The 25,988-nt window shown below is 47.8% G+C and overlaps 1 pseudogene; it reads right to left on the reverse strand.

The window, feature by feature from the left end:
- Window positions 1–8,683: 8,683 nt before the first annotated feature.
- Window positions 8,684–25,491, reverse strand: LOC123096234 (disease resistance protein RPM1-like; annotated as a pseudogene).
- Window positions 25,492–25,988: the final 497 nt, after the last annotated feature.

Raw genomic sequence — 25,988 nt, forward strand, 5'->3', positions numbered from 1 at the left:
GGAAAACTAGGAGATCATACTTAAATGCTGATTTCTGCACTGCACGATACTGCAGTATGAAGATGCCACCTAGGAATAACATTATTGGCTAGCAATTCACATTGAACCAGTTCCGGTGGATATAGAAAACAATTGATTCTCATTGGAGTTGTCTTATGTTTTGGTTGCATCTCTAGGAGCCTACCATCAGCTTGCCATTTTTTTTCGAAAAGGAGGTTGAAACCGCTGGCCTCTGCATCACTTTACCATCTAGGAGTACAACTCTTATCTCCTACTCTCTCTTTTTTTGCAGGGTGAATCTTATCTCCTACGCTATTGATCCACATCCCTGTAGGTCTTCTCCATATTTGTGCTAGTGCAAGTTGATGCTCTTCAAACGAGGATCCGTTTTATGAAGTTGAACTCGAGGTCTCCCTTCAGTGGCTGCAGTTGCATGTGAACATCTGAAGATGTTCTGACTTCTGAATTCTGCTGATATCCAGCTAAGTATTGCCTTTTGTAATCGATTTCTTTTTCATATGGGAAGAAATATATTGCTGCCAAAGAAAACTTTTAGTGTCCAAACTAAGCGGAAAAGATGATCGATAATTGTATCCTCTAGCAAAGCGCACCCTTGTTGAACTCCTACCAAGCTTTGGCTCCTGGCCTCTGAAGCAGGGACTTTAACTGGAGCAAGAAAAAATATCGCCTTTTTTCTTTTAGAACGAAGACGCCAGGAGCGTCCGGCTTTAAACTAATAAAGCCCACAACATAGGCAGCGTACACATAACTAATAGCCAAGTCAAGGAACCCAACAACACATAAACGACCAGCCCAGAAGGTAAAGTGCGGTACAAGGCATTGCCAGCCAGCAAAAGAGCACGCAGGCTCGGAGGAAACACTTCCAAAAGGAGCTACACATCCCTAGGTAGCAGACAACGGTGCTCAAGACGCCGAGTAGACGAGGCGGAGGCGGCTAGTGCATGGCGATGGAGATCGGCGTCCTGATGCCTTACCAGCGGCGCCCACCGCTGTAAGAAAATGATACATTTGTAGATTACGTCAGCTAGGTGAGATGAGAAAACACCCTCAATAGGAAACTTGTTACGAGTACGGCATAAGGCCCACAACATTGCGGCCGCACAAGTCCACATTATACGGCGGGAGGAGCCCTGAACCGAGGACAGAGACGACACAAGCTCGGAGCTGGAGCATGGATCCCAATCCACGCCCGCAACTTCGCGGACCGCGCTCCAGGCGAAGCGCGCCAGGGGGCACCGGAAGAACACGTGATCCGCGTCTTCCGGGACACCACAAAGTGCGCATGGCCCACTGGCCGGCCCATTACGTTTAGCCACGTTGATGGAGGTAGGAAGGCGATCTTGGCATAATCGCCAGAGGAAAACCTTGATTTTAAGCAGAATGAGGGCCTTCCAGAGCCCCGAGGCAGCCTGAAGGGCAGGACCGCGAGCCAACTCTCTATAGAGAGAGTTAATAGAAAACTTACCAGAGCCCGTTAACCTCCATGACACCATGTCCGCGGCAGTAGACAGGTGCACGCCGGCGATTAGGGCCCGCAGGCGATCCCAACTATTCGCCTCAGGCCCCGAGAGCTCCCTTCTAAAGTATATTGCCAGCGGGGAGGAGCTAAAGGCCGTGGCAATCAAAGTTGGGGATCCACCGCCATGGAATAGAGATCGCGAAACTCCGACCAGAGAGGCTGGGGGCCAATCCATAGGTCAAGCCAGAATCCCGTGGAGCGGCCGTTATTGACCGTAAATTTCGCCCCTCTGGCAAAGTACGGTTTTAAGGTTTGGATGGAGTTCCAGAATGGTGAGCCGTGATTCTCGGCCTCAAAAAAATCCCCATTAGGGAAGTATTTGGCACGAAGGAGATCCACCCAGAGGCCAGTCTCGCCCTAAGACAGCTTCCAAATCCATTTACACATGACTGCAATGTTCATCAACTTAGAGTTGATGATCCCAAGGCCCCCCTGAGCTTTGGGCCGGCATACGGCCTGCCATTTTACCATATGGTATTTTTTCTTCGGCCCAGCCCCTTCCCAAAAGAAGCGGGCCCTAGGGGTGTCAAGTTTGGTGTGCACCCCATCAGCCAACAGGAACAGCCCCATGACGAACATAGGTAGGGACGATAGGCTGGAGTTGGTTAAGATTAGTATTGCCCCTGAAGACATAAATCTCCCTCTCCACGGGCAAACTCTACCCGCCACCTTATTGCAGAGAGGTTCCCAATCTGAAATCAAGCACTTTTTCTCAGCGATCGGGAGGCCTAGGTAAGTAAACGGTAGTTTCCCAAGTTTGCAATTAAGCAGGTTGGCTACACGTAGACTCTCGGCCACGTCCATCCCCATGGACACCACTTCACACTTGTGGAAGTTGGTTTTTAGCCCGGACATAAGCTCAAAGCACAGGAGGATGGCCTTAACAGTTTCGATACTGTGCGTGTCCGGTTCGAAGAGAAGGAGTGTGTCGTCCGCGTACTGCAGGTGCGACACACCCCTCGGGATCAAGTTACCGACCACTCCCCTGATGTGGCCAGCCGCACGGGCTTTATCTAACATGGCGCCCAGGGCATCGGCCACGAAATTAAACAACAGCGGGGAGGCAGGGTCCCCTTGACGAAGCCCACGCTTGTTGCAGAAGAAGTTCCCTACTTCTCCGTTCACCGCAATCGCAGTTTGGCCCCCCGAGACCAATTGCATCATGCGGTGAACCCAAACCGACGTGAAACCCCTGTCCAGGAGAACTTGTCGGAGAAAATCCCAGTTCACGCGGTCATACGCCTTCTCGAAGTCCAGCTTCAGTAAGATGGCTGGCTGGCGAGATCGTTTGAGCGAGTGAACTATTTCCTGAAGGGCGAGCGGCCCCTCCAGAATATAGCGACCTCGGATAAAGGCCGACTAACTCCTACTAATGATACGATGAGCAACTGGAGAGAGACGCGTGGAACAAGCCTTAGAGCAAATTTTAAACGGAACGTTAATGAGCGCTATGGGCCTAAACTGTCTAATACAATCCGCACGCTGAACTTTGGGGATCAAAGAAAGGACCCCAAAGTTCAGGCGTGAGATATCAACGAAACCCCGCATGAAACCATTACACACGTCGAAGATAGGCCCCTTAAGCACTGGCCAAAAGCGCTTAAACATCGCCACCGGCCAACCATCAGGGCCCGGGGCAGTGTCTGATTTCATCCCGAGAGCCGCCACATTAATCTCCTGAGGGAGGAAGGCCAACCCCAGGCCCTCGTTTTCTTGGTCCGAGACCCGCAGCACGGGATCCCAGACGTCTACCCGCAGCCTAGCGCGCAGCTCCTACTTGGGGCCCATCAGCTGGATGTAGAAGTCGTAGATGTGGCTAACGATATCCTCTTGCCGCAAAAGGAGCCCCTGCTCAGATTGCAATCTCAGGATGGCGCACTTACGTCGCCGGCCATTAGCGTAGGCGTGGAAGTACTTGGTGTTCGCGTCTCCCTTCAGCGTCCACTTGATGCCACCACGCCTACGCCAATATTCCTCCTCTGCCCTAAGGAGTGCCTCGACTTGGGCTTCCAGCGCGTAACGCTGAGCCCAATCCTACTTCGAGAAACCCTGTGAGTCGGCAATTGCGTCCATCCGAGCCAACTCCGCGGTCATGCGTGCTCGAAGCAGTTTATCCTCGCGGCCCTGGTTGGCCGCCCAACCTTTGAGAGCCGCGCGCATGCCCGCCCCTACGTCAATCCAGAACTCCATAGGCCCACGTTGCAGCCCGAGCCGGGCAACACATGTCGCCCATTTGTTTAGAAAGATTTGATCGAAACCCGGGGGCTCGAGCCATGCAGTTTCAAAGAAAAAACGGGGATTCCATTTCAACCTGTCCTTCCCTGAGGAGAGGATTAGAGGGATATGATCCGATCCAATCCTGGTTTCGGCTTGTAGGGAGCAAAGGGGGAAAAGAACTTCCCACTCCGCTGACATGAAAACCGGTCAAGCACCGACCGAACCGGCATTAACTGCTTATTGGTCCACGTATACCGAGCCCCTACTCGAGCCATTTCCCTAAGGGCCATTGCTGCAATCGCATTGTTGAACATGGACACCCTTGTCCAGGTAATAATCTCGGTATTCTTGTCCGCTCCCGAGCGAATTAAGTTAAAATCGCCACCTACCAGTAGTGGCAAATTTCGCGCACCCAAGGCCGCAACCTTCACCTGGAGTTCCCCCAGGAACTCCTACGAGCGGGAGTGGTCGGCTGGGCCATATACCACAATGACCTCCCACTCGCACAGGGTCGCGCGGTGGCGAACGTGTGAAGAGATGTAAAACCTGCCCACATCCCACGTCAAAACCTCGCAACAAACTTGGTTGACACCAAGCAGCAGACCCCCAGAGTGGCCCACAGTGGGAACCCAATTCCACGCAAAACGCTCCAAAGGATCGATAGCCAAAAAGTCCTGGTGGAGAAATTCCACCTTGATGGTTTCCTGTAAACCCACTACATCGATACCTTCTTCGCAAATGTATTCCTTCAGCTGGGTCCGCCTCCCAGCGTGGCCGAAGCCACGAATGTTCCAGAAAATGAAACGCATTAGATTATGCGATTGCGGAGACGGATACCCCTCGCGGTAACCGCTTTGACCACACGCCGTGTCTTGGCAGGACAACGAGTTGAGGGGGGACGGGCCGCACAACGATCCCCAGAGAAGCCCCTGCTTCGTCTGTCGATGGCGCCACGCGGGCAGCAGCGGCCTGGGCAAGCGCTGCCTGCGCGATTTCCTTCGAACAAAGGAGAGAAAGAAGCTCGCGTGCTTCGCCCTTGTTCGACATGTCTACTCCACAATCATCTAAGATCCCACCTAATCGCTCATCTGAGTACTCGTCGAAAATAGTGAAACAGGGCAGGGGATTACCTTCAATTTTCATGTTCTTCTGCGCCAGAAGGAGCTGGGCGCGCTGCAGCGAGGGAAGGTTGCCCTTGGCGCCTTTGGAGCGCGAGCTGGCCCACTCCAGAGTCGATGGCGCTGCCACCACCGCCTTGGAACGCTTGGCAGTGGAGATGGGCGCCGTCTTGGCCACCGCCGCCCGGAGCGCATCCGAGGGGGGGGAGGAGCGGTCGCCGTAGTCCCGCCAGCCTGGCCTCCAGGGGAAGCCAGCACCATCACCACCTACCTGTGCGAGACAGGCGTGCCCGCACTCGCCGTCGGGGGGCTCGCCGGCGCCACCGTAGGAGTCTTGCGCCCCGCCATCTTCTTGGGGATCCGCTTCCCGCAGCTGACGCCGCCCACCGCAGATGAAGGTGGAGGGGAGCGCGCCTCGAGCACGCGCACCCCACCCACGCCAGCAGCCACCGGAGAGATGAGCATTGAGCGGCCCCCCGAGTCACAGGATGCCGAGACGCCTTTGTCCGTGTCGAAGCCGAGCGACATGTTGGAGCCATACTGATTAAAGGCCGTCTCGTTGCTGCCCACGCCAACATGGCGCTCCCCCGCTCCCCCATGTCAGTCGCAACCCCCCCCCCCTTTAGGAGCGACGGTCGTCGTGTCCTTGTCCTTGAGACCCAACTTGTCCCACGACGCCGTGTCAATCGAATCATCGCCCAAGCTCATGTCATGATCCTTGTCCTTGCCATCCGGGCCCTTGTCCAAGCTTGCGGGGGGAGGGGGAGGGGGCACAGCACCTTGAGGCCCGTCCGTCTCGGCCTCCATCCTAATGGTGTAGCCTTCGCTGTTAAACCAGATCTGGACGTAGCCACGGAGCTTGGCCGGAGAGCGGCATGCAAAGCGCATCCTCATCGGCCCGAGACCCGCCAGCGACGCCTCATCCACCTCCATGGGGCGGCCAATCATGATGGTCCCGGCCATGAGGCGGTCCATGCGGCGATGCTTGGGAGGCACGCCCCACAGCATAACCCACACATCCGGCATGATCTCGGCCTTGGGCTCCTCCTGGAGAGATTCCTTGATCTCGGCCATGATGTTGTTGAGGGAGAGGAAGAGCTTGCGGCTGTGGGTCGCCATCCGCAGCATGGCCTTGTTGGGGAAGACGACCGAGAATAGGTTGTCGCCAATCACCGTCACCTGCCAGTCCCATACCCTTTCGAAGAGGTGGGGGAGTTCCGCCTCCAGGATAGGCACCGACAGCAGCCCGGGCGACGCGGAGATGACTGTCGCATCCGCTACTAGCTGGGCTCACACCTCCTCGCCCTCCGTCTTCACGAAAGGCAGGCAGAAGAAGCCTTCACCGGGGATGGCATTGCCCATGATCTGCAGCATCAAGGGCCGCCCCTGCGAAGGACAGTGAGCCGAAGCATGGCCCTCCTCATGGCAAACGACGCACAGCGGCTTGAACGAGCACATGTTCTGTTAGTGGCCAACCCGGCCACACTTGAAGCATTCGGGCCCGTCAGTCTCCTCCACTGGAATGGGCGCCTCCGCCGAACCCTTAGAAGCCGACGGCCCAGCCATCAAGGCCAGCGGCGCATGCTTGGGCTCCGCCGAACTCCCCCCTTCTGCTTCTACTTCTTGGCATAGGGATCCCCGATCCTTTCGCCGCAGAGAGGGTGTTGGATCTCTTTCCTCTTGAGCTCTTTCTTTTGCTCCAGCCCCCACCGCCTGTACTCCTCCTTCTCCTTCTTGCACTCGCGCTCCTCCTGCTTCTTCCGCTCTTGTTCAGCGAGCCACCATGGAGGAGGCGGCCACCAGCCACCACCCTCCGCCAGGCCCGCCAACATCTTGGATTGCGCCTGCACTCGGAGATCGAGCTCGCGCTGACGCTCAGCCGCCGGATGCAGCGGCGGCAAGGCTGGCTTCTCCGCGCGTCGGTCAGCGCGGGATCCCATCCGCACCACGGCCGTGAACGAGCTCGCGAGTGGGGAGGGGGGCGGAGCGAACCAGGCGACGAGCGAGATGCCCAAAGCGCCGCACTTGCGAGGAGGATGCTGGAAACCCTGAAGTGAGATCTAGGGCACCCCTCGGCAGCCACAGCCACTTATAAGGGGAGAGGGGCAGCCGCGCATCCGCCTCCGCGTTGGGCCTGGGCCTGACCGCATGGGCACACGTGACCAGCGGCCCGGGAAGGCTCTGTCCAACAGCTGGCTCGCACCCCTGCACCGAACCAGACTGGGTGATGGGCAAAGCCACGGCTGGGCCCCCTGGCCCAAGCGAAGGAAGACTGGGCCACTCCTCCGGGCCCAACCAGGAAACAGGCCCACCAGCCCGAGCCAACGGAACCCTAGTCAGAGCGTGCGTCTCCCTGGCAGGGACTACCCCGCCGCCGCCGCCGACCCCTGTCAGCGCCGACGAGCTCGCAGCGGCCGAGGGAGGCAGCAGCACCTCCTGGCCACTCCGCCCCGCCGCCGCCAGGACGCACGAGCGGCCCTCTGGGCCTGCATCCGCACCACTGGGCGGTCTCCAGATCCGCGCCGCCAGACGACGGCAGCCATGACCACCAGGTGCAAAAGCACGCCGGCGGCCGGCCTTGAAGGAGCCCCCAAGCTCCTCCGCACGGGCGACAAAGTCACCCACCGAGCAAGCCTCGCGAGGCCTCGGCGAAACACCTCCACTCACCTGGCTGCCTACCTGATTTTCCTTTTCTTCTTCTTCGTCGGAGTCGTCACCCGCCAGCGCCCAGAACCTGCTGCCCGAGGGAGACACCGGTCCTGGGAGCCGCCCGGCGGTCGCCGGGCTCCGCCGCGCTCGCCCCTCTGCTGGCCTCACCGCCGTCCATCCGCCGTCCGCCTCCACGGTCCCGCCAGGCACACGTGCGCCATCGCTTCTGGAGTCGCCTCCCGAGTCGCCTATCCGTACGAGAGCCGTTGGGTCTCCCATCCTCCAGAAGAATGTGGTTTTTCCACCCAATGCTTGTATCTTTAAAAAAAAATCGCCTGATATATCAATCTTAGAAGACGATGTATCAAGGTCGACAGAAAGTGTCTTCTACTCCATATTCTGAACGGAAAACACATATTCATAAAAAGTACTCCCTCCGTAAAGAAATATAAGAGCGTTTAGATCAATAAAGTAGTGATCTAAATGCTCTTATATTTCTTTACAGAGGGAGTACATGTAATTTGCGTTCCTTTTTCCTAGTGTATCACACAACATATCAGACGAACCAAGATGATACTACTACTAGTTTAGCCCCGCTAAATTGGCAGACCTAAACACCTGCGAAATTCACAAACAGAAGTGCTATTGAAAATCCCCACAAAAAAAGTGCTGCTGAAAAAAATATGAAAAACAAGATAGAGATCTTATTGATCTGAAATTTGGGGATCAAAAGACAGTGTACCCATGTATGAATGTTAACTCTTGGCGAATCAGATCATGGGGTGATACATTGACATAGATCAAAAGGTATCAAGATATTAAATGAAATGTTTGACATGATTAATCATAGAAGATGTTCGATACAAACAATGCATATGGTTACATGAAATTACTACTACAGCATGTAACTTAAACAACAGACAAATGGTACAAAGCACGGTCAACAAAAAACACATGCGGTACAGAGGCCACTGGAAGGCAATGTACACCAACCACAACCAATCTTTGAGGAATAGATTTGTTACAGCATATAAGTACTGACCAAATGCTGCTGGCGATGTCGATAATCGCAAACTTATTGGAATGGTTAAAAGTATGACGCACTGCACTGGATGCAGCATACAAGAATGCCACTGCAGAAAGAACCGACTTGCCGTGTCTAGACACGAACCTCTGAAACATGTTGTATCTTCTGATGCATTCCTTCAGTGTCCCATTGAGTTCTGAAATCCTTGTGCAAGTTCAGCAGCCAGAGCTTCTTCAGGGAGCGAAGGGATTCAATGCCTTGAGGAACTTTATCAAGCTTGGATAGCGACACAATGTACAAACCATCAATGCAGGGAAGAGCGCCATCAATGATTTTTAGCTCACTGACATCATGCATGTGCTTTAAGACAAGCGTCTTCAGGTTGGGAAAGGATCCCGCAGAAAGAACCAAAGTATTTCCGACAAGCATGCCGATGCGGTTAAGACTCAGATATGCCAGGTTCGGCATGTGCGGTGCGAGCATCCCCAGTGGATCTTCCACAAGGTCACACCAGCTTAGAGCTACATACTTGAGGTATTTCCCATGGCTGAGAAAGATCGGGCAATTTAGTGTCCCCATGGCCCATTGTCCTCTGATAATCCTTGGCTGGAAAGCCTGGAAGCAGAGTGTCTCCTTCTCATCTCTTGCAGAAAGAAGCAAGCTCGAAAGAAGTGGCAGAGTTGACAGAGTCGCAAACAGATTTGCACATTCAGCAGCACTAATGGTATCAATCCACACACTTCTTAGTTGCATCAGTTTCTTCAGCTGCTCTGCCAGGTCAATGCTGGACACCACACTCTCGAGAGTTTGCAGTTCTTCCAAGTTGGACAGCTCTTTAGGTGCTTGCACTCCCATAAAGTACCGGAACTCTATCTGATTCTCATCAACATATTTATCGGCTAAAAGATGACGCAGCTTCTTGATCTTAACAATCCCTTGTGGTAGCTTCTCAATTTTGGTTTGTTTGATGTCCAGAGTGTGGAGGTTAGAAAGATTCTCAATAGAATTGGGGAGTGATTTGACCTTGGTGCGTCGTAAGCCGATGTAACGTAGATTGAACAAATGCCCTATGGATGCTGGCACTTCAGTGACTTCAGAGTCTTGAAGCTCGAGAACTGTAAGATAGATAGACTCAAGACAAAATTGATGACAACATGCCAGGGGCGGACACAGTTCCTCCAAGTGACAGTACTGTTCGAAGATGTGGAAGTTGAATTTTCACTGCTCTGTCGTCTTTCCATCCACATAATGACAGACGACGAACATCCTTATCCTGCTGTACCAATATCATTGTGGCGTAATCATAATCTGAAGCAAATCTCTCTTCTTTAGCAACAGAAATAGCTAGTTCACGCACAATATCATGCATCTTACTGTTAGATAATCAGCAACTTACTTTACCGAGGGGCAAAGACCAATACATATACATGTGTGGTAAAGTGCAGGAAACCCCTTATATAATGGGGATAAACTGAAAAGAGACTATACCATGGTTTTAAATAGCCCGCTATAGCTCCGCTATAGCACGCTATAGCATTTGAAAAAGGTCATGCGCTAAGGGTCATTTGTCCAAACACATGAGAAAACATTTTAAATAGCGTGCTATAGCATTTAGAAGAGGTCCGCCGCTAAGAGGCTTAGCGCGCTATTTAAAACTTTGGACTATAGACATCTAACACCCCCCTCAAACTCATGGTGGATCAACAACACTGAGTTTGGAGAGGAAAAATGCATGCTGCGCTCGAGTCTGTGCCTTCGTGAAGAAGTCAGCCAACAGTAACTCAGAGGGCACATAGTGAAGAGCGAGAGTCTGATCCTGCACAGCAGCACGCACGAAGTGGGCATCCACACCGATGTGCTTAGTGAGCTCATGCTTCACCGGGTCACGCGCAATACTGATAGCACCAGTACTGTCTGACAGTAAGGGAGTCGAGGTAGCAGCAGACACACCAAAATCCTCAAGTAACCACCGTAACCAGATCACCTCAGCCGTCAGCATAGCCATGGCTCGCAACTCAGCCTCTGTACTCGAGCGAGAAACTGCAGTCTGTTTCTTTGTTTTCCAAGCAATAAGAGAGCCACCAAGAAAGACACAATAAGCAGACAGCGAGCGTCGATCAGAGGGATCACTAGCCCAGGTAGCATCAGAGTAAGCCTGGAGCTCAAGAGAACTGGAGCGGGGAAAGAAAAGGCGCTGAGAGATCGTGCCACGAAGATATCGTAGAACACGGAGGAGGTGACTATAGTGGACAGAGGTGGGGGCTGAAACAAACTGACTCAGGATGTGAACAGGATAGGAGATGTCAGGACGCGTAACAGCAAGATAGACAAGGCTACCAACGAGGTGACGATAGCGAGTGGGATTAGGAAGAGGGTCACCATCAGAGGCACGAAGCTGAACGTTGAGCTCCATAGGAGTCACAACGGTGCGGTCATCACTGAGAGCAGCTCGAGCGAGAAGATCCTGAATATATTTCTCTTGAGAGATGTAGAAGCCATCAGAGGTCGAGGAGATCTCAATCCCAAGAAAATAGCGAAGAGAACCAAGATCACTCATGAGGAACTGGTCATGAAGGCGGGCCTTAACAAAGGCAATGTAGTCAGAGTCGTCACCAGTGATGATCATGTCATCAACATAAAGAAGGAGAAGAGTCCGACCACGAGGAGACGTGTGAACAAACAACGCGGGATCATGATCACTGGGCAAGAAACCAGCGGCAGTCACCACAGAGGCGAAGCGCTCAAACCAGGCGCGAGGGGCCTATTTAAGACCATAGAGGGAGCGGCGAAGTCGACAGACCATATCGTCAGGAGCATAGTACCCCGGTGGTGGCTGCATGTAAACCTCCTCACGCAACTCGCCATTGAGAAAGGCGTTCTGGACATCAAGTTGAGAGATAGACCACTGACGAACAGAAGCCACGGCAAGGAGAGTGCGGACAGTGGTCATATGAGCCACAGGAGCGAATGTCTCATCATAATCGCGTCCCTGCTCCTGCTGGAAACCACGGGCCACAAGACGAGCTTTGTAGCGCTCAAGAGAACCATCGGAGCGTGTCTTAATCTTGTAGACCCACTTGCAGGTGATGGGGCGAACACCGGAAGGAAGGGAAACCAGCTCCCATGTACCAGAGCGCTCAAGGGCAGCAAGCTCTTCTGCCATCGCAAGCTGCCATTCAGGTTGAGTCATGGCAGTCTGATAGGAAGTGGGCTCATCAATAACAGAGAGACCATACCGATCAGGAGAGTAGCGATCAGGCGGGGGGCGAGGCCGAGCCCGGAGGTTGTGAACCGGGGGAGGCGTGAGGAGAGGTGCACCAGAGGTGGAAGGCGCGTCAGGGGAGACATCCTCAGGACGAGGGCGACGAGTATAGTGGAGAGGGAACGGTGAGAGAGGGCGACGGACTGGACATGATGGTGGAGAGGTGGAGGAGGATGGAGAAGATGGGATCGGTGGTGAAGGAGAAGAAATGAGAGGTGCCGAAGAAAGAGATGACACAGGAGGCACATAGCAGGGTGTATCGGGAAGGAGAAGGAAAGAGAGATCGTCCATAGAGAAACACGAGGAAGAAGGACGTGGGTAGTAGGAACGAGACTCGTCAAAAGTCACATCACGCGAGATGCGCAAGCGACGACCCACAGGATCCCAACATCGATAGCCCTTGTGCTCATCACTGTAACCAAGGAAAACACACTCAACCGACTGAGCAGTCAGTTTGCTCGGGGGGCAAGAAGAACATAGCACACACATCCAAACATACGAAGAGCGGAGTAGTCAGGAGAGCGACCAGTGAGACACTCCAGAGGAATACCACCCTGCAAAGCAGTCGATAGTTGAATGTTGATGAGATAGGTGGATGCAGTAACAGCCTCAGCCCAAAAGTGGGGTGGAACGGAGAAGCAGCAATCATCAGCGCACGAGCCGTCTCAAGCAAATGACGATGCTTACGTTCGGCAACGCCATTCTGAGCATGAGCACCAAGACATGAGAACTGGGCAAGAGTACCCTGTTCCGCGAGAAAACCACGCAACAGCTGAGAGATATACTCTCCAGCAGAGTCAGCACGAAAAGTACGAATGGGCGTGGAAAACTGGGTACGAACCATGGCAGCAAATCGTTTGTATATAGAGAGAACCTCGCTACGAGATTTCATGAAGTAGAGCCAAGTGTAGCGAGAGAAATCATCAATAAACAAAACATAGTAGCGATGACCACCTTTCGAATCAAAGGGAGCAGGACCCGAGACATCAGAATGAACTAAGTCAAAAGGACGCTGAGATACAGACTCACTAGTAGGATAAGGTAACTGAATCTGTTTGCCAAGTCTGCAACCATTACAATGTAAGGAGACATCTCTAGATACAGACCCTAAGAGGCCCTGATGAACTAACGAAGACAAGCGAGAGCCACAGATGTGACCAAGACGATGATTCCACTGCTGGAATGACGCGGACGAAGAGGCAGCAAGAGCATGGGAGTTGGCAGAAGTGGTGGCAGCGGAAGGAACACAAAGCCAGTCAACCTCCCAAAGGCCCTCTGACTCACGGCGCCGGGGCCCAGCACCAACCAAAGCCTTGGTGCGACGATCCTGAATGGAGCAAGAGTCGGTATCAAGAATGACACGACAACCAGAATCAGTGAGTTGGGCAGCAGAAAAAAAATTCATGGTAAGGCGAGGAACATGGGAAACACTAGGAACAAAAAAGGATGGAGTGGAAAGAACACCACGACTAGCAACAGGAAGAGGTGTGCCATCGGCGGTAAGAACATTAACAGGTGAATCAAGAGGCCGGAGAGAAGACAACACAGAAGAATCAGAAGACATATGAAAGGAGGCTCCAGAATCCAGAACCCACGAGGATGTACCTGACTGTGTAGAGGCCTGCGGTGATGTAGAAGGGGATGCAGTCATAGCACCAGCTGAACCAGTCGACGAGGAGCCAGAGGAGGCAAGTAGACGCTTGAGGCGTACAATGTCCTGGTCAGTGAGTGACTGAGTCGAGGAAGACGCAGGAGGGCCACTAGAAGGGGAGCGTCTCTGGTCTCGCTTCTTCTGGCGACAATCAGACTCTGGGTGACCTGACCGGGAGCAGTAACCACAGAAAGTGTCACGGCGCGATGTACTCTTCTCAGCATAAAGAGGACGGCTCACCCCCCTGAAGGAGTGGGCAAGAGTGGTGGAGCAGTGAGGCGAGCAGATGACACAGGAGCCCGGGTGGCCAACACTGAAGGAACCACAAGTAACCCAGCAGAGCGAAGACGGGTCTCCTCAGCACGAAGCTTAGCAAGTACCTCCGAAATAGGAACACAACCACGAGCAAGTAAGTGAGCTCGTCGGGGCTCAAACTCGGAGCGGAGACGAGATAAGAACTCATGAACCCGCTGAAACTCCAAGTCAGACCGCGTAGTCTGACAGCAACGGCAAGTGCCACAAACAACTGTCCTCAGTGAGGCAAGCTGACGCCAGATGGCAGAGCACTGTGAATAGAACTCATCAACAGACGAGTCACCCTGCTGAAGAGCATGCTCCTGACGCACCACAGAGAGGTATAGAGCATCGCCAGAGGGCTGATAGCGCTGACAAAGATAGGACCACATTGCTGCAATAGTGCCGAGGCCCATAAACTCCGAAGCAAACTGAGGAAGGACACTCCAGTGAGAACAGCAGCAGCCCGAGCATCATCATTGCACCACTGAGTGTAAGCAGACAGATCATCCCGGTAGACAGAAAGAGCATCAGAATATGCTGATACCTGCTGATCATAGGCATCAACTGCAGTGTCATCAAGAGCCTTGGCTGCATCCCGATCAGCCTGAGAAGCATCAGCAGCAAGCACCGGCGGTACCGGCGGAACAGGAGCCACTGGAGCAATAGGGCAGGGCGGACACGGAACCTCGCCAGAGAGAACGCCCCACAGCAGAAGGCCCCGCATATGGATACGCATGAAACCCACAAACTCAGCAGAGTTGGTGCCATCGAAGATCACCGAGCACCGAGGAACGGCGACATAGCCCGAAGAAGACATGATGAAGTCTTCCTTCTGCTTCTCTGCTTCTCTTTTTTTTTGGTCAACGGACGAAAAAGACTGGATCTGGATCGGGCGAGATCGAGGCAAAGGAGCACTCGCTCGCTCCTGCGGCCAGGCCAATCGGGCGCCGCCCGCTCGCACCTGCGGCCAGGCCAACCGAGGGCCGCTCGCTCGGGGCGAAGAGGACGAGAGGAGCCCAGCGTGCGCCTGCGGGAACTCCCTAGTAGCAAACCGCGGCGACGACGGGTCCTGGACAGGCGGCTGCTGGACGGGAAAGGGGCAGCGACGGCGGGGCTTGGGGAGGCGGCAGCCGGACGGGAAAAGGGGCGGCGACGGCGCGGCAACTGGGCCGGGTTGACGGCGGCGACGGGGCAGAACAGCTACTACCGGGGCAGCAGCAGGAAGAAGGCTCGGACGAGCCGGAGACAGCTCCTGCCTGACGGAGAAGGCAACGAAGGAGCGATTCCGGGCCGGGGACTAGAGGAGAGATGGCCGGAGACAGTCCACGGCAGCCGGAGATGGGCAGGCTAGAGACAAGGCGCACAGAGTTGCAGCGTGCGGGTGGAGGAAGAGGCTAGCCTGGCATTTGATACCATGTTGGATAATCAACAACTTACTTTACCGAGGGCCAAAGGCCAATACATATACATGTGTGGTAAAGTCCAGGAAACCCCTTATACAATGGGGATAAACCAAAAAGAGACTATACACATCTAACACTTACAAGTGTTAACCCTGCCAAGCTCATCATACTCCACGACTTGAAGCATATTGCAGTGGATCAATTCCATGAGATTTCCCTCAGCCACCATCTCCGCTGTGTTATTTGCTTTACTCGGCACAAAGCCTCCAGCAACCCAGAGTCGCACAAGGCTTTCACGTGACATGTGGTGGCCTTCAGGAAAGAGACAGCAGTACAACAAGCAGAGTCTGAGGTCGTATGGAAGATCATGCTAGCTCAAATCTGAAATTGCTCGAACATGATCACTGTTTGACAACTCGCTTCGAAGCTGATTGTACATTTGAGTCCAAATGTCTAACCGTTGACTTGAAGACAACATGCCTCCGATGGTAACAATCACTAGAGGTAGCCCATGGCACCTGTCCACTATAGCAGTAGCAACCATTTCAAGATCCTTGGGGCACATGTGATCCTTCTGGTTCTTAAAAGCCCTTCTGCAGAAGAGTTCAAATGCATCAGGCTTACTCAATGGCTGGAGCTCCAGATGACGGGTGGGAGAAGAAATTCCATCGACATGGTCCTTCCGTGTCGTAATGATGATCCGACTTCCTGGGATATCCTGGTGAGCACCATGTATTTGGCAGTATACATCTTGCTCCCAAACATCATCCAGTACAATCAAATATTTTCTGTTTCCAAGTCTCTGCTGTATTTCCTTCTTCAAGTCATACACGTCCATTTTGTCAATACCTGCTGACAATGGTTGTTCGGTAAATCCGATCTTCCATAGTAGCTTCCTCAACAGGGCGTCAACAGTGTAAACTTGTGACACAACGATCCATGCATGTGCAGGGAAGTTGATCTTTTCACGTTCGTAAACATTTGAAACAAGGGTAGATTTTCGATACTGTTATCACGTTGTTCTCTGTCTCTGGCTCTTCAGAGTACAGCCATCTAGTTAGCCAAATCCTGTTGTTTTCAATCCCTACTAGATCTCCATCTTTGACAAATTTCGGGAAGCTGTCTTGGGACCGCTGCCTTTCCATCTCAGTAAGTGGGTTAGCGACAAGCTGGAAGGGCTGCATCCACTGCTCTTTCATCTTTATAACTAGTTGAATCTCCTTCTCTACCTCAACTACCTCATCTGTAATTTCAGTGAAAACTATGGCATAATGTGTTCCTTTGATGAAGAATTTCCTCAGGAACCCTTCTTTCTGAAGTTGACGAAGGTGGTATGAGTATTTATCCATTACATCGTCAACATGATAGGCCACCTTGCGGACATCCCCAATCCAACTCTTGACAACGTCGTCCGTGAGGTATACCCTGCCTATCTGCCTTATAACATTGCTCATCATGGTGAGTACCTTCTTTATTTGCTCAATCTTTACCGGCAGTTCCTTCAGATTAGCAAGTTTTTCAGAAAGCTTAGCTATGGTGCCTTTGGTGGCTTCTTCTAGTAAAATGTCACCAATCTTCGTCACAGCAAGATGTACCACCAGGGATATTTGTCCTGGAAAACAAATACACAAAGCATGTTAAGTGGATGTGGTAGAAGATCAAATATCTTCAAGCTTAGCCCATCTAGTCATATATGAACATGACTATTCTACATGGCCACCTTTTATCTATATATCACAATGTGTCGATCTATTTATTGAAGAGACTTATAATTATTTGCTGTTGTTTAAGTTTTGACACTGAACTCCTAAAGTTGTTTACATTACCCTAGTTGAAAGGTGATTCTGCCCTAACTAGCACGGTGGCCCTCACAAATGCGAGGAAATCAACGGCTCACATCTATTATATCATGTGAAAAGAGGAGGTAAGAGGTACCATGTTAAAACTGCTCTCGTTTACCCCCATTCATTGCATAATACATAACATTTTAAAAGATGATATATTTACGAAGGTCTATCTTTGACCTTTATTTTGCATAAATATAAACACCCAGACACATAAAAGATCTTATTCTATAAGGACCCCTAGAGCATCTCCAATAAATGATGTAGATGTAAAAATGACATATTTTACATCACCGGGGAGCAAAAATGGTGCTCCAACGGATGATGTAGATGCAAAAAAATTACTCGAAGGATAGGGCACGATGTAAAATAGGCCGCTCGAGCAAAAGTTGAGCAGTCACGCGCGCAGCCCCAGCTGCCGCACGCCCATTCCCGCCTGCCGCCGCCAGACCCCATGGACACCTCCTCCGACCCCGCGGCCGCCAACGCCGCTCCAGTGCACCTCGCCATGTCCGCCTCTGTGTCTGTCGCCGGTCCCGCCGCCGCCATGCCTTCCCTAAATCAGCGTGGCGGATTTGTAGCCCCACCTCCCGTGGCCGTCGCCGGAATGGAACTGCCAGCGAGAAAGAAGGCTCATGCGGGCAAACCACATGATGGCGGCTTGAAGCGGCCACCGCGCGACCCTGCTGCGGCTTCGTCCCAGGTGAAGAAGGCGATGGCGGTCGCGGCTCCTGCAGATGTGCGGCTGCCCTATTTTACATCACCAATTGGAGCACTAGTGCCTATTTTACAACATCTGTTGGAGTTGGAGGTTTTTGATGATGTAAAAATGCACATTTAGGTGATGTAAATTTTACTCGAACCACAATTCGATGCCCTATTTTACATCATCTATTGCAGATGCTCTTACGATCGTATTCTATGCATAAAAAACGTGCATTCTATACATCAAAGGCAATGCTAAAAACACCTAACCGAACCCCTACCCCGGCCTGAACCGAACCACAAAAGCCTAAAAAGTACCCCACTCCACCCACCTTCCTCTCCCGACGTGCATCCACCCCCATGATATCAGTCTTCTTCCATACCATGACCAACACTTCCTCCCATGTGGGGGTGACTCGCCCCACCGTGCGAGCCAACCCGGCCAGCCAACCCACCAAATCCTACCACCCCACCCCACCCGCGCTACGCCGTCGTCACCTTCCGTGTCGTGCACCTTCGCTACCGCCAGGAGCAGCCCCTGCCACCGGTAGGGAGCCCACGCTTCCCAGCCTCCTCCCTTGCACTGTGTTGCCCCGCCCATTCCTGGAGGTTGTGCCCCACCGTGACAATGGTCCTCGAGCACCGGCTCCCCTCCGCGTGAGCACCGGGGGTAAAATATGATGATATGTCGGCTATGATTTTTATGATTTTTGAATGTTGCCGGTAGTACTAATTGTCTACATAAGATGGTAAAAAGGTTATTTTCATGGGCAATGATCTTTTATAGGGTTCTACTCGTGTGTCTATCCATTGCATTGTACTAGCATTGATATTCTGGTGATAGCATCAAACATAATATTAATTGTCTAGTTAAACTACTAATTAGTATGAACACTTAAAATGTTTTTGGTGTGAGATCTGTCTAAGTGTAACTATTGTGACATGTCAGCTGCGATTGTTATGCAAATCCTTCATATCAAAGAGGCCCTAGCGTTTCCTTAAAGTAAGACAAACTATCATTGTTGCCTCACTTAATTGATCATAGTGCTGTTCACATTGATCATAATTCTGGACTCGACAAGTCCTAGCTGGTGCTTCTCTGCACCACCAGGCATTGACACAATACATAGTATGTATATCATGTCGTTGGCATTTGGGTCAGTGATCACGATACACATCTGTAAATGTACTACACATATGGTTTATATTATGCACATTGCGTTTAATGACCTATGTTTTGTAAACAGTCAAACTCTTTATTGAGAATGTATAGTTTTCTTGGAGAAGTAATGCCATATTGGAATGGAAATGTAGAGTGATTACCTGACATAGTCCGATCCAACAAGAAACTTGATAGCCCTGGGAATAAGAAATCCTGATAGCAACAAAAAAAGTTTATTCTCGATTTTTTTTATATGGTCGAATTACTGTGCATAGTTTAACAGGTGGTCAATATTGGGAAGAAAAATAGGTTACGTTACCATGTAATTTTATAGGAGTGACGAGGAGGAAAAATGTGGAGAAGTTTGCTTTCTAAAAGTTTTATTGGTAACTAGCAAAGTGACCTGTGCACATATATGAGCAACATATTAATCGTGTATTATAACTTTTTTTTCTCAAGTTTATAAGAAGTAATAGTGCATGCATGGTAAAACCACTGAGTTGTCATCTTTTGTAGATCACTTCGGGGACATAAGGAAAAAAGTATCTTTGTTTTGGTAATTATGATAAATACCAATAGTATTTTTCTTCCATAGATAATGTAAAACCTATACTAAGAATCCTATAATTTTGGGCATGTTAATTTTTGCGTGTCAAGCTCAAATAAAGTACTATAATTATATAGATTCCACATTAACCAGCTTATATGCATTCTTTGTTCAGCAAAGCTACAACTGAGCTTAAAATGATGATACAAAGTTTAGACATGTATCTGGACAATGTACAAGGGTCAAACAACTTTTATAACTCACTGCAAAAACGAAAACAAAGCTTTTTTAACTGATCATGTATCTCAAAAACCAATATATCTATCTATCGGCTATTTCCTTCCTCATTTTCTGTTAACCTATATTTTCTACCAGTACTTTGTTTTGGAGGGATGACTTTTTATTTTCGCTTGAATAAAATAATAATTTGAACTTCAAAACCAGAAACACACATGATTTGTTTTTTGTGTAAACAAGATGGAATAAGTATTTAACTGCTTACACTTATTTTTAAAAATGATTGAGGTCGCTTGCCGTTAGGAGTGTTCAAAGTCAATTTGAATGCAAACCGTGGAAACGAGTGAATACCGAAGAAGTTCACTTTTTTCCGTTAGGCCCAACCACGCTGGTAAACCATAACAAAACAAGTACCGATCCATGGTTTGAGTTTGTCTTTTTCCATTGGACCCTGATAAGTGACACATGTGTGGGCTGAAAGAGGTTGGGCCACAAGCCCTTCTAGCCATCCATTGTGACACGTCAGCCTTTTTTTCACACATGCATTCAAACAGGAAAGTAAACTGATGATGTCACCGGAAATCTTTTGGGTTTTCAAACTTTAAAATGTTTTATCTCTTAAATGACAAACCCGATTGAAAAACCGTTTTGACCACTAAATTCGCCGCGACAAGAACTTCAAAACTAGATCCCATGTCGATATGTTTCGACGATATTTTTTGGCGGTCAAAAGTTGTCATGTCTATTGCACATAAATTGTCATGGTGTTTACACTGAAGTTGTCATGATATATTTCAACTACTTTTTCTTCTACGTTTAAAGTAATTTTTGACATGTTATAAAAAAAAGGAATTAAGAAATTAAACTTGACATGGTGAATTACTAAAATTTGCCATGATCCATGAAATAATTTTGACATGGTTCATAATTAAAAATAAATCCGTTGTCAATTACTTTAAAAATGCATGGTCAATTACTCAAATATGCTATGAAGCAGAAACTAAAATTTCCATGGTGAATTACTTAAATTTGCCATGATACATGCACAAAAAATTTCCATGGTTCATACAAAAAATAATTTCCATGGTCAAAAATACTAGAATTGCCATGGTCAAAATACTAAAATTGCCATGATCTATAAACTAAAATTGCCACCATGAATTATTAAAATTGCCATGATCCATGAATTAAGTTTGCCGTTGTTAGTTTTTAAAAATTACCATGGTCAATTAATAAAATTTGCCGTGAAAAGTAGTTGAAATACAATGCTAGTTTAAATATAGAAGAAAAAAAGATAAAATATATCATGGCAACTTTAGTGTAAACACTATGGAAACTTCAGTGTAATATCATGGCAACTTTTGGGCAAAAAAAAGTCATCGAAACATATCAATATGGGATGTAGTTTCGAGACGGATTTAATGATGAAAACGGATTTTTAATCGGAATTTTTATTAAGAGATAAAAAATTAAGTCCGAAAAAACTAAAAAGATTATGCTGATGTCATTTGTTTGATGTGGCAAAATAGATGATAATGGAGACGTTTGGACCATGTTGATTTGTTTCACACATGTGACACTTATCATTTAGGTTTCCTTTTTAGAAATACAGATTAAACCCACGGTTTGAGTTGAAATCGCAAATGAACACCCTAAGCATATATGCTATATACATCTGCCCCTGGCCAATTCGACTTCTATGTGATGCAATACAATATATACAAACTTATCATGGCAGTACCACCACCACAAAGAGCAGCAGTGACAATACCAGATAGTAGCAGTGCACAAGGAGTATCTTTATTCGTCTCTCTTGGTAAAAACAAAAGAACCTTTTGATTGTAAACTCACCTTGGTGCTCGTCTCTCTTAGTCCTTTGGGTGGTCTGATTCGCCACAATTGGTCGGATGATGTTTTAGAAACAGCCATCGATGGCACCTCATCTGCCAGATCAGAGACAGAGCTTATCTGCAATAAAAATAAAAAGAAGGCACACAATTACATACTTCTATATTTCCCGTGTCGTGTTCGTCTAGGATGTATATACCAACTTATCAAATGGAACTTCTGGTACCAACAAATCATATGCAATTGTGAGTAGAATTAACGATGATTTATTGTTCTGAAAAGAAGCAAAAGCTTTGCTTTTTTATTGACCGGTTAAGGAGTTTAAATGTACAAGAGCCCCAGCGGGTCTGGCCAGAAGGAAACAAACACTATGTACAAAACACCAGTGACACAGAATGCCTAATCTCCAGGCACCAGGCTACGCAAATACTTGGTTACTGCATTAACGATGATGTCTTATGTAGTACTAGTATACATCTTACCGGTCGCTGTATTTCATTGTCCTTTTGTTTAGTGCTTGTAATATAGACCATTTCATCAATATATTTATAGCCTCAGTTTGTGGTTGTTGAATTATGATGTGTTGTGCTTATTTTATAACTAACTGTGAAAATTTGGAAACAAAGTAGGCAAAATCGGGTCAAACAAAAACTATAAAACATGAAACCGGGTGGGACAAACGTGATGATTAGAATCCACCACAATGCAAAACGCAACAATAAAATAGTGTCCTCTCTTACTTATGTTGGTTATATTGCCTACTAATATCAAAGATAAGCAATTTTAGTTGCATTATGGTATTTATGTTTTGGTAGAAGATTGCAATAGCAGCTATACCTAATTACTCCATCTTTATGTGACGTTCATAGTCTAAGGTCAAATTGACTATCAATTTCACCAACGAAACATAATTAGGTGCCTGAAAATTATACCATAGAATACTTATGCGGAAAAAGTTTGCGATGGTATACTTGTTATGACACGTGGCTAGTGTTTTATTTGTCAAATTAATAGTCAAAGTAGATCATGAAATACGAGGATGCCATGTAGAAGGAATGGAGGGAGTAATATATATTGTTATCAGGATCGCAAAATGCAACCGATGAAGACCCTTTTCTCTTATTTTGGTTTAATGGATATGATAAATAATGGAACACTTAAGTATTACTTGTCTAGAAATCAGTAGTTAAGATCAAAAGGTAAGTTTTGGAAGAACTCACCTCAGAGCTTGACTTAAGTGCACCTTTATGCGGATCATCTACCTGCAGAACAAGAAACCATATTTCACCTTATCCACATACTGCGAAATAAAAGTGAAACAAAGACAGTTTTTCTACTTTCAAGTGGATGCTAAATATCAACCCGAAAATAACTATTTTCAGGTCAGCTGAAAAACACCAGGGTACACAATCGCTTAAATATAAGGTTGATGGAGGATGTCTTGTTTGTCAAATAACATTACCTGCGGCACTGAAGATCTAGTACCGGCAGGTCCAATAGGACCATCCGTAGTTTCAGGGAGCCGAGCGATTATATGATGTGTAACCGGTCTTTTCAATGGGTTGGACTCTATGCACTCTATTCCTATCTCAGCACATACTCGTATTTGTTCCAATTGTATGTCCTTCTGTGATTGCTCCAATCTGATGCTCCAACTTTCAAGTATCTACGAATTGCAAATTCAAAGAAATATTATTATATATTGTAATATGCTTTAATATGCTATGCCAAAACACCATGTTGAAGTGTGCCGGTTAGCTCAACTAAGGAAAAGTACTTTGACAACCAATTGAAATATTTGAGATAATTTTAAACGAGACGTGATGGTCCATACTGCACTGCCCACGCAACTTGGTCATTACATATAAGGCCTTTCACATTCGTTAATAAGACATGCAGGATTTGATTTTGTAACCAGTTTTGTTAAAACATCATATGTATGAAGACACACGCAACATCTATTGAAGACCAGTAATGGAGCTTTAAGATCAACAAAGCTACCACAGTCATCTGCTATCGATGGGAACATCGCCTCAGACTAAAAGAATTAGACGTAGTACCGAGACACAAGTAGTCAAACATATGGTTTGATCCTTCGTAGGTGAGGGATAAAACCACCATCCTAACCATCCAACCGATAGCTGGTTTTCTTTTTAGAAATAGTTACTTACAAGATGGACTAAGTATACCGAGGCATTTTTACTTCAATTTTCACTTGATTTTTAAGTAGTACTCGCAAGGTTTTTTCTAGAGACTACACTCAGTTTATTCATTTGTAGTTCACTGCAACGTTGTTGGAGTTGTTTCTATATCTGTCCATATGGACCTTTTGTTATTTGATATGCTAGGCAGGATATCAAAAAACATCCTACAAAAAAACTTGAGTTTCATCGTGGACTTCTTGTTGCTAAAATTGACCACGTTATACTGATGTTAAAATTGCAATTTCCATTCCTAAATATGATGTAATGTGGCAATAATTTACATATTATTCACCTTTTAAAAATGTTTTGTTGTGTAGTTTACTATAAAGAGAGTGATTCCATCAATACAACGTCTATGAAAAAATTAGTATTGAAACTAATCATAATAACTTAAAACTAAATTAAAATCAAGCCTTTATCTTAGAAATGCGTCATAGCTATTCTTACATCCTCAACAGCTTCATACCCCCTCTTTCCGGTCAGTATCTCCATAATTATGACACCAAGACTGTACAAGTCAAACTGGTATGTGATTTCATGGCTACCGAATTCTGGTGGCAAATATCCCCTTCATGAAATTAATATTGATCCAATTAGTTAATGAGAAAAGTGTGGATACAATAAATCATAGCATAAAAAGAATGAGATTTCAAGAGGCTTAGCTAGCTTACAGTGTTCCAGCTATGTTTGTTGTAAAAGCGCGACTTTGCTTTTCATCAAAACACCTTGATAAACCAAAATCCGCAATTTTGGGAAACATACTATCATCCAACAAAATGTTTGGAGGTTTAAGATCCAAGTGAAGAATTTGATTTTGATGGAGGTAGTGTAGTCCCTTGCAAATCCCATTGATTATTTGGTAGCGCTTTCTCCAGTCAAGTCCAGTAGATGCATCTATGAAAGAGGGAAGAGAAAAGGCAGTCTAGTAACCTTACATCTTTGAATGGCAGGTAGTATACCACATGGTACGTCTTATACTGTTAAATTAAAAAGTAAATATGCAAACTGAACTTTATGTGCCACATGATCTTACCAGCGATATACTTATCGAGAGTTCCCTTATCCAGGTACTCAAAGCAGAGCAACCTTTGCCGTACATCCGCAATAACCCTTGTGAATCAGCACAATATCCAATAAATCGTATCACATTTTTGTGATTCACCTTTATCAGACATTCAACTCTCGTTGGAATTCTTTCTCACACATATGTGTATTAGATAGCCTCTTCACAGCAACGATTGCCCCATTCTCAAGCATTCCCTATATTCTCGGAAAGCCTTGTATCAATTAAAATCTCAAAATCAACTGTTGTTAAAACTGTGATTGTTGAGGGTTGCCGTACCTTATAGACCACTGCATATCCACCTCTGCCAATTTCCCGCTCATCAGAAAATCCATTAGTGATATCTTCCAGGAGTGATAATGGCAAGGCCTTCGGTTCTACCTTTTCATCACGTAGCATGCACTCCAGGTCGCTTTGTGTAGGAGTTGTATGGCGATGCATTTGCAATTATATGCCTTGATACCCTGGAAATGCAAGTAAGAACAACCTTATTAAACTATTGCTAGTAAAAGGGCAGCCTGGTGCATTTAGCTCCAGCTTGCGCAAGGTCCGGAGAAGGGTCCGACCACTTTGGGGTCTATTGTACGCAGTCTTTCCCTACATTTCTGCAAGATCTTGTTAACCTGTGAGCTTATGGTCACAAGACAACATAAAAGCATTTGGGTCTATTGTACACAACCTTATTAAACTATTGCTAGTGCGCATATGAAATGTATAATGAACATAAAAGCGTTCTAACTTCTAAGTGGCCAGAAAATAGTTGAAAGGTATCTCCACCGCCACTGCCACCGGAGCCGGATTAGCCCTTTGCGTCAGGGAAGCGGATTAGGAGCTCTCGGGTGCTACGTCCCCCTATATTCAAAAATAATTTAATAATTAAAAAAAGTCAAAAAACCTGGATGTATTTTTGAACCAAATATGACTAGGTATTGTACTCATATAAAAACTTTGGCCAAGGAATAATTCTCGTTGACTTCAGGGCAAAAATAAATAAATTTATGATGACAATATAGCATGAATAGACTTGTATCTAGCATTTTTTGGGAAATCTTTGTCTCTGGATACAATAAAAGTCATTTCCTATTTAATCTTTTCATAAGAGTGCAATACTTGGTCATGTTTGATTCCATAAAAAGTTCCGGGATTTTTTGACTTTTTTTGAATTACTAAATATTTTTTGAATATAGGGGTGGGGGGGGGGGCGCAGCACCCGA

The sequence above is a fragment of the Triticum aestivum genome, chromosome 4D (assembly GCF_018294505.1).
Source record: "Triticum aestivum cultivar Chinese Spring chromosome 4D, IWGSC CS RefSeq v2.1, whole genome shotgun sequence".
Classification (NCBI taxonomy): Eukaryota; Viridiplantae; Streptophyta; class Magnoliopsida; order Poales; family Poaceae; genus Triticum; species Triticum aestivum.